This window comes from Styela clava, chromosome 6 (genome assembly GCF_964204865.1).
Source record: "Styela clava chromosome 6, kaStyClav1.hap1.2, whole genome shotgun sequence".
Lineage (NCBI taxonomy): Eukaryota > Metazoa > Chordata > Ascidiacea > Stolidobranchia > Styelidae > Styela > Styela clava.
Window position 1 is genome coordinate 6,005,545 of NC_135255.1, and position 10,438 is coordinate 6,015,982.

Here is a 10,438-nt window from a genome sequence, read left to right on the forward strand (position 1 = left end):
AGCTGGGGTATATTAGAGTTTGATATATAGTGAGAAACGAATCAAGAACATGCGAATATGCAAAAAAATCGACTCAAATAATTAATTTCTGTAAAATCCCTTAAGAAATGCATTGCGCGCATCGGAAAATTTGGAAGCATATCGTCAAAACGAGAGAGGCTTCAAACGATCCCGCGAAAACGAGAGAGAAGCACACTCTATATTTATATATCTCTGTGAAAATAGCTCACAATGTACTAGAGGTTATCATAATTCATTTGATTATGGATAGTTTGAAATAAGTTACGCCAGTTAATGTAATTAGTATCATGTATTTCCAACAATGCGGAAAATCATAGTGACGTCATAAGGTTTTCATAGTGAAATTAATTTTGGGGTCATAACAAAGATGTTCATGTAATATGATGTCATAAATTAATATAAAAATTTCCGTTGTACGGAAGATCTGTATGTTAATCACGCAAGTATTCTAAATAATAAGTTGAATATAGAAAACTAATAAACCGCATTACCTGTAAACTTGAAGTCAGAGTAGCTATTTCTATTTGTGCCAAGGGAGCAGGAACTTGACCCAAATTCTACCCTTTTTGTATTTTTTATGAAATCGCTCATCTGGGACTTCAAAGAGAGGGGTGTAGGAGTATTATTAAAACGTATCTGGGCATTATTTAATATGTACAATAGAGATGATATGGCAATATTGTTATCAGCGCAATGCAGATCGTGACTTTTTATGGAAGTATGTTTGAGCAGCATAAATCGCCCAGTTTTACAAAACTGCCAAAATTATCAAAACCAACTGGAAACGTGACAGTAATTACAAGTAGAAAAGCTATTGTACAAGAAGACCAATCCATTTTTTCAACTGTTGGTACGTCGCCCATCAAGATCCGTCTGTCAAAATCGGTGACAGCAAAATTACTTTCGCTGACCATGAAGTTTAGAGTGACTGTTCTGTACCATTGTCCGACAAACAATTCCATTGTAACAAGATATTACAAGTCATCGTTGTATTAAAATCTCGATTTGGGCACAGATAGCAAACGTCAGCTTCAATAACAGATGCGTCGTATGCCATGAAAATTACTAGATTGCAAAAAAATCTTAGCCCGCTGCTTCAGGCAAATACTTGCTTCACCAATGTTTGAATATTGTGACAAAGGCCCATGTCTAGGCAAAAAACAAACATGGGTGGAAATATGTTAGAAGTCTTTCACGTTCACTATTATTCTAGTAATTGTAAATAAAACTGCAAGCTGGTTCCTATTCTGCACATTGCCATAAGTTTATAGGATAAATATTCCCGTAGTATGTGAACTGGGTTAACGTTAATAAGCAATAACTTTATTCAGATTTTCCTTATTTTTGTTATATTTTGAAATCGAACTGCCTGTGTTGGCCAAGTAAATATACCCCTTACCGTGGGTTTCAGTCCTTGATGTAAAGTGGGCAACAAAATTAGTTACCTCCATATTTGTACACACACTTCTGGAGCGCCGTTTATGGGGCTTCAGCTGGCATTTTAAAACCTTGTGCAAGCTTTGAATTACTGACATCGGGTTAAATAACTATCTTAAGCAGAGACTTAAATTAATTAATTAACATATCGACGTAACATGTTACAGACAAAGTTTCTTTGTTTTATTTTGTATATATTTGACCGTGTTTACTTTAAGAGATATCGGTCATTGAGCTTTGTTTTATGGTCGACCGCTCATAAATTACTCCCCTTTTAGAACAATTTCACCATCTGTTCGTGGGCAGGAATAGGCATGTCGGCGTAAACAAACCCCTTTATCAATCTTTTCTTTTTCTCATATTCTTGTTTATTTATTATTTCGAATCATTGCCAGTCGGCCGTTTAATATATATTTATTGTTAGGAGTTTGCCGTTGAGTAGTGCTAATTTACTTGCCGCAATGAGCGGATATGTTAGCTTGATTTTAAGTTAAATGATGAGGTTTGATTTGTTTTGCATAATTTAATGTTGCTATTGTTTGCATATTTTAGAATAAAGTATGTTAATAATCTGCTTGTTGGGTTTGCCTTAAACTTTAGCAACCCTCAACATTACTATATATTTGTTTGGACCTCTACATTACAAGAATTATTTACAGGTCTATGATACTGGAATCATTTGTTTTTATCACCACACAATTTCGTCGTTTTAATTCATCACATTTACATATTCAAAGTGGTTAAGTTGTTAATTATCGTGAAACCTGGCAGGGATACATCAAAGGAAGTTAATAGCCCAAAGTGTCACCGCCCAACACGTTATAGGCTTCTTGTAGAGCCTCATCATTAATACTAAGTCGCTTATATTCTACATAACATATTGACACTCTCTGTTGTATTAGCTTAACATATATGTACAAAACTGCGTGACGAAACTAAGGATTGGCTGGTATAAATTGTCACGTTTTTGGTTAAAATTGCAAGATCTTGGCCAAAGTGACCCTAGAAAGAAAATTCTCTATGCATGACGTTACAAAGTAAAACTGACTATGCTCACTCATGCATGAATGACATTCTAAAGTAAAAGTGGCTACGCTCACTCATACATGATGTTACAAAGTAAAACTGACTACGCTCACCCATGCATGACGTTACAACGTAAAACTAACTATGCTCACTCATGCATGAAGTTACAAAGTGAAACTGACTATGTGCTCACTCATGCATGAAGTTACCAAGTAAAACTGACTACGCTCACCCATGCATGACGTTACAAAGTAACACGGACTATGCTCACTCATGCATGAATGACGTTCCAAACTAAAACTGACTACGCTCACTCATGCATGACGTTACAAAGTAATGCTGACTTCGCTCACCAACGCAAGAAGCTACACAGTAAAACCGACTACGCTCACCCATGCATGGAGTTACAAAGTACAACTGACTACGCTCACCCATGCATGACGTTACAAAGTAAAACTGACTATGCTCACTCATGCATGAATGACGTTACAAAGTAAAACTGACTACCCTCACCCACGCATGAAGCTACAAAGTAAAACTGACTACGCTCACCCATGCATGGAGTTAAAAAGTACAACTGACTACGCTCACCCATGCATGGAGTTACAAAGTACAACTGACTACGCTCACACATGCTTGACGTTACAAAGTAAAACTAACTATGCTCATTCATGCATGAAGTTACAAAGTAAAACTGACTATGTGCTCACTCATGCATGAAGTTACAAAGTAAAACTGACTATGCTCACTCATGCATGAATGACGTTACAAAGTAAAACTGACTACGCTCAATCTTGCATGATGTTAAAAAGTAAAACTGATTACGCTCACCCACGCATAAGGTTAAAAAAAAATCTGATTGTGCTCACTCATGAATGATGTTACAAGGTAAAGCTGACTACGCTCACCCACACATGAAGCTACAAAGTAAAACTGACTACGCTCACCCATGCAGGAATTTACAAAGTACAACTGACTGCGCTCACGCATGCAAGAAGTTCCAAAGTAAAACTGACTACGCTCACTCACGCATGAAGTTCCAAAGTAAAACTAACTACTCTCACTCACGCATGAAGTTACAAAGTAAAACTGACTACGGTCACCCATGCATGACGTTACAAAGTTAAACTGAATACGCTCAATCTTGCATGATGTTAAAAAGTAAAACTGATTACGCTCACCCACGCATAAGGTTAAAAAAAACTGATTATGCCCACTCATGCATGAATTTACAAAATACAACTGACTACGCTCACTCACCCATGAAGTTACAAAGTAAAACTGACCCCGGTCACCCATGGAAGAAGTTACAAAGTACAACTGACTGTGCTCACTCATGCAAGAAGTTCCAAAGTAAAACTGACTACGCTCACTCACGCATGAAGTTCCCAAGTAAAACTGACTACGCTCACCCATGCATTAATTTACAAAGTAAAACTGACTCGTTGACCCATGCATAAAGTTACAAACAAAATGAAACCGACTATGCTCACTCATGCATGAAGTTACAAACTAAAACTGACTATGCTCACTCTTGCATGAAGTTATAAAGTAAAACTGACTATGTGCTCACTCATGCATGAAGTTACAAAGTAAAACTGGCTACGCTTACTCATGCATGGCGTTACAAAGTAAACCCGACTACGCCCACTCATGCATGACGCATGAAGTTACAAAGTAAAACCGACTACGTAAAACTGACTACGCTCACTCATGCATGACGATACGAAATAAAAATGACTATGCTCACTCATGAATGAAGTTACAGTAAAACAAACTACGCTCACCCATGCACGGCGTTACAAAGTACAACCCGATGAATAAACCCGACTACGCTCACTCATGCATGAAATTACAAATTAAAACCGACTATGCTCACCCATGCATGAAGTTGCAAAGTAAAACTGACTATGCGCACCCATTCATGAAGTTGCAAAACTGCCATTCGAAATTGCAAAGTAAACTGACTATGCTCATTTATGCATGAAGTTGCAAAGTAAAACTGATCATGCTCACCACCCATGCATGAAGTTTCTTGGTGGCCTCTCACTGCATTTCTTTTGGTGATAGTCTTTCGGAATATTTGTCTAGTATAGCTCTGCCATTTCGAAACGGTATAGAACAAGACATTCAAAATTTATCAAAGCAAATAAATTGTTTTAATATACAGATATATTTTCTTCATTTATTATATATATGCAAAATACAACTAAAACATATTGCAAAGTAAGTGGAGTAGTCACATATTTAATTAAATAATCTAAATAGATTTGTCAGTAATATATATTCAATTGCATATAGTAACATTGCATTTTTTAATAAATAAAATAAAAAAGGATATAATACCGAGCTTCCATGTGGACCCAAGGGGTGTCGGTTTTCCCACTCGTTAGGACTTGTTGATGGGGTCCTATCGCGCTCCAGAAAAATCTGAAACGCCCTATGCCCATATTTAAATGCCAAACGGATACATGACTATACCAATAAAACCACAGTGAACAATCAAAACGTTGACTCCCACAAATAGTGGCTTGTCAAAATCATAAAACCCAGTCATTAATGCATTATATAATACCTCATAGTGATTGTCTTCACAGATCTTGTTCGGCTTCTTCTATTTCTCGTTAACTAATCTTCTGAAAACAAAAACCATTTAATAAAAATATTCAATAGAATCGAAATTATTAATAAAATTCACTTAATTGAACTTCTCACCATTAAAAATATCTAAGCCTAATAAAATTTGTAAAAATATTTAAATGTAATGTGTAGATTTTCCTTGTATCTGTCTTTTTTAATTTCTTCAGTCCCTTCAAAGTTCTGTGCCTGAGAAGCTAGAATAACATTAAAAAAATCGCCTAATAAAAACCCTATTATTCCTAATGGCGGGAATGGGTCTAAATCTATCTATACCGAATAAAATATTAAAAACAAAGAAGCCATGGCAAGACCTGTTAATACTTTTCTTCTTTTGTCGGTGTCACGATATCCTGGTTCCTGTTGAAAATACCTCACAAAAAGAAGAGAAAATAATGATTAAGACAAATAAGATATGGGAAATATGGATAGAGCATATTACTAAAAAAGCTTTAACATTAAATATTCATTATCAGCAATGAACATAATACTTCTTGCATTACTGTATCAGTATTAATATAATCAAAAAAGTATTATATCGAACTAAAATCAAAATGAACACTAGATAGGAGTAAGCCTGACTAATGAAACACTTGTAACATACTTACCGGAATTTCAGATTTGTCTCCGATTCCGTCTTTTTTCAATTTCTCCAGTGCCTTCAAAATTTTGATCCTGAGAAGCTAAGATAATATTAACAATATCTGAGCCTAATAAAATTTGTAAAAATATTTACATGTAATTTGTAGATTTTCCTTGCATCCGTCTTTTCCTAATTTTCCCAGTCCCTTCATAGTTCTGTGCCTGAGAAGCTAGAATAACATTAAAAGTATCTAAGCCCAACAAAAACCCTATTATTCTTAATGGCGGGAATGGGTCTAAATCTATCTATACCAAATAAAATAATAAAAACAAAAAAGCCATGGCAACCCTGTTAATACTTCTCTTCTTTTGTCGGTGCCACGATATCCTGGTTCCTGTTGAAAATATCTTAAAAATAGAAAAAAAATTTAAAGATTTTGACAAACACAGATAGGAAAATATGGATACAGCATATTACGAAAAAAGCTTTATCAAATAATATTCAATATCAGCAATAAACATAGTACTTCTTGCATTACTGTATCAGTATTAATATAATCAAAAAAGTATTATATCGAACTAAAATCAAAATGAACACTAGATAGAAGGAGTATTCCTGACTAATGAAACACTTGCAACATACTTACCGGAAATTCAGATTTGTCTCTGATTCCGTCTTTTTTCAATTTCTCCAGTGCCTTCAAAATTTTGAGCCTGAGAAGCTAAGATAATATTAACAATATCTAAGCCTAATAAAATTTGTAAAAATATTTACATGTAATTTGTAGATTTTTCTTGCATCCGTCTTTTCCTAATTTTCATAGTCCCTTCATAGTTCTGTGCCTGAGAAGCTAGAATAACATTAAAAGTATCTAAGCCTAATAAAAACCCTATTATTCCTAATGGCGGGAATGGGTCTAAATCTAACTATACCAAAAAAAATGATAAAAACAAAACAAAAGCCATGGTAAGACCTGCTAATACTTTTCTTCTTTTGTCGGTGTCACGTTATTCTGGTTCCTGTTGAAAATACCTCAAAAAAAGAAGAGAAAATAATGATTAAGACAAATAAGATAGGGAAATATGGATAGAGCATATTACTAAAAAAGCTTTAACATTAAATATTCATTATCAGCAATGAACATAATACTTCTTGCATTACTGTATCAGTATTAATATAATCAAAAAAGTATTATATCGAACTAAAATCCAAATGAACACTAGATAGGAGTAAGGCTGACTAATGAAACACTTGTAACATACTTACCGGAATTTCAGATTTGTTTCCGATTCCGTCTTTTTTCAATTTCTCCAGTGCCTTCAAAATTTTGATCCTGAGAAGCTAATATAATATTAACAATATCTGAGCCTAATAAAATTTGTAAAAATATTTACATGTAATTTGTAGATTTTCCTTGCATCCGTCTTTTTCTAATTTTCCCAGTCCCTTCATAGTTCTGTGCCTGAGAAGCTAGAATAACATTAAAAGTATCTAAGCCTAATAAAAACCCTATTATTCCTAATGGCGGGAATGGGTCTAAATCTATCTATACCAAATAAAATATTAAAAACAAAAAAGCCATGGCAACCCTGTTAATACTTCTCTTCTTTTGTCGGTGCCACGATATCCTGGTTCCTGTTGAAAATATCTTAAAAATAGAAGAGAAATTAATGATTATGACAAACACAGATAGGAAAATATGGATACAGCATATTACGAAAAAAGCTTTATTAAATTATTCAATATCAGCAATAAACATAGTACTTCGTGCATTACTGTATCAGTATTAATATAATCAAAAAAGTATTATATCGAACTAAAATCAAAATGAACACTAGATAGGAGCAAGCCTGACTAATGAAACATTTGTAACATACTTACCGGAATTTCAGATTTGTCTCCGATTCCGTCTTTTTTCAATTTCTCCAGTGCCTTCAAAATTTTGAGTCTGAGAAGGTAAGATAATATTAACAATACCTGAGCCTAATAAAAATTGTAAAAATATTTACAACTAATTTGTAGATTTTCCTTGCATCCGTCTTTTCCTAATTTTCCCAGTCCCTTCATAGTTCTGTGCCTGAGAAGCTAGAATAACATCAAAAGTATCTCAGCCTAATAAAAACCCTATTATTCCTAATGGCGGGAATGGGTCTAAATCTATCTATACCAAATAAATTAATACTTTTCTTCTTTTTTCGGTGTCACGATATCTTGGTTCCTGTTGAAAATATCTTAAAAATAGAAGAGAAATCAATGATTATGTCAAACAAAAATAGGAAAATATGGATACAGCATATTACTAAATAAGCTTTATTAATAAATATTCAATATCAGCAATAAACATAATACTTCGTGCACTATTGTATCAGTATTAATGAACACCAGGTGGAAAGAGTAATCCTGTCTAATGAAACACATGTAACATATTTACCGGTATTTTAGATTTGTCTCTGGTTCCGTCTTTTTTGAATTTCTTCAGTGTCTTCAAAATTTTGTGCCTGAGAAGCTAAGATAACATTAATAATATTTAAGCCTAATTAAAATTTGTAAGAATATTTACATTCAATTTGTTGATTTTCCTTGTATCAGTCTTTACCTATTTTCTTCACAGTTTCCTTCTATCAGTCTTTTCCTAATTTCTCCATTGACTTCATAATTCTTTGCCTGAGAATCTAGAATACCATTAAAAATATCTAAGCCTAATAAAACCCCTGTTAATCCTAATGGCGAGTATTTCTAACGATGGGAATGGGTCTAAATCTATCTCTAACAAAGAAAATATTAAAAACAAAAAAAGCCATGGCAAGCTCTGTTAATACTTTTCTTCCTTGGTCGGTGTCACGACATTCTGTTTCCTGTTGAAAATACCTCAAAAATAGAAGAGAAAATAATGATTAAGACAAATAAGATAGGCAAATATGAATAGAGCATATTACTAAAAAAGATTTATTATTAAATATTCGATGTCAGCAATGAACATAATACTTCGTGCATTACTGTATCAGTATTAATATAATCAAAAAAAATGTTATATCGAACTAAAATTGAAATGAACGAGTAAGCCTGACTAATGAAACACTTGTAATATACTTACTGGAATTTCAGATTTGTCTCTGATTTCGTCTTCTTTTAATTTCTTCAGTGTCTTCAAAATTTTGTGCCTGTGAAGCTTAGATAACATTAACAATATCTAAGCCTAATAAAATTTGTAAGAATATTTACATTCAATTTGTAGATTTTCCTTGTATCAGTCTTTTCCTAATTTCCCTATTGCCTTCATAATTCTTTGCCTGAGAATCTAGAATACCATTAAAAATATCTAAGCCTAATAAAAACCCTATTATTCCTAATGGCGGGAATGGGTCTAAATCTATCTATACCAAATAAAATATTAAAAACAAAAAAGCCATGGCAACCCTGTTAATACTTTTCTTCTTTGGTCGGTGTCACGACATTCTGTTTCCTGTTGAAAATACCTCAAAAATAGAAGAGAAAATAATGATTATGACAAACACAGATAGGAAAATATGGATACAGCATATTACGAAAAAAGCTTTATTAAATTGTTCAATATCAGCAATAAACATAGTACTTCGTGCATTACTGTATCAGTATTAATATAATCAAAAAAGTATTATATCGAACTAAAATCAAAACGAACACTAGATAGGAGCAAACCTGAGTAATGAAACATTTGTAACATACTTACCGGAATTTCAGATTTGTCTCTGATTCCGTATTTTTTCAATTTCTCCAGTGCCTTCAAAATTTTGAGCCTGAGATGCTAAGACATTAATAACAATATCTAAGCCTAATAAAATTTGTAAAAATATTCACATGTAATTTGTAGATTTTCCTTGCATCCGTCTTTTTCTAATTTTCCCAGTCCCTCCATAGTTCTGTGCCTGAGAAGCTAGAATAACATTGAAAGTATCTAAGCCTAATAAAAACCCTATTATTCCTAATGGCGGGAATGGGTCTAAATCTATCTATACCAAATAAAATATTAAAAACAAAAAAGCCATAGCAACCCTGTTAATACTTTTCTTCTTTTGTCGGTGTCACGATATCCTGGTTCCTGTTGAAAATATTTTGAAAATAGAAGAGAAAATAATGATTAAGACAAATAAGATAGGCAAATATGAATAGAGCATATTACTAAAAAAGCTTTATTATGAAATTTTCGATGTCAGCAATGAACATAATACTTCGTGCATTACTGTATCAGTATTAATATAATCAAAAAAATAATATATCGAACTAAAATTGAAATGAACGGGTAAGCCTGACTAATGAAACACTTGTAATATACTTACTGGAATTTCAGATTTGTCTCTGATTTCGTCTTCTTTTAATTTCTTCAGTGTCTTCAAAATTTTGTGCCTGTGAAGCTTAGATAACATTAATAATATCTGAGCCTAATAAAATTTGTAAGAATATTTACATTCAATTTGTAGATTTTCCTTGTATCAGTCTTTTCCTAATTTCCCTATTGCCTTCATAATTCTTTGCCTGAGAATCTAGAATACCATTAAAAATATCTGAGCCTAATAAAAACCCTATTATTCCTAATGGCGGGAATGGGTCTAAATCTATCTATACCAAATAAAATATTTAAAAAAAAAGCCATGGCAACCCTGTTAATACTTTTCTTCTTTTGTCGGTGTCACGATATCCTGGTTTCTGTTGAAAATATCTTAAAAGTAGAAGAAAAATTAATGATTATGACAAACA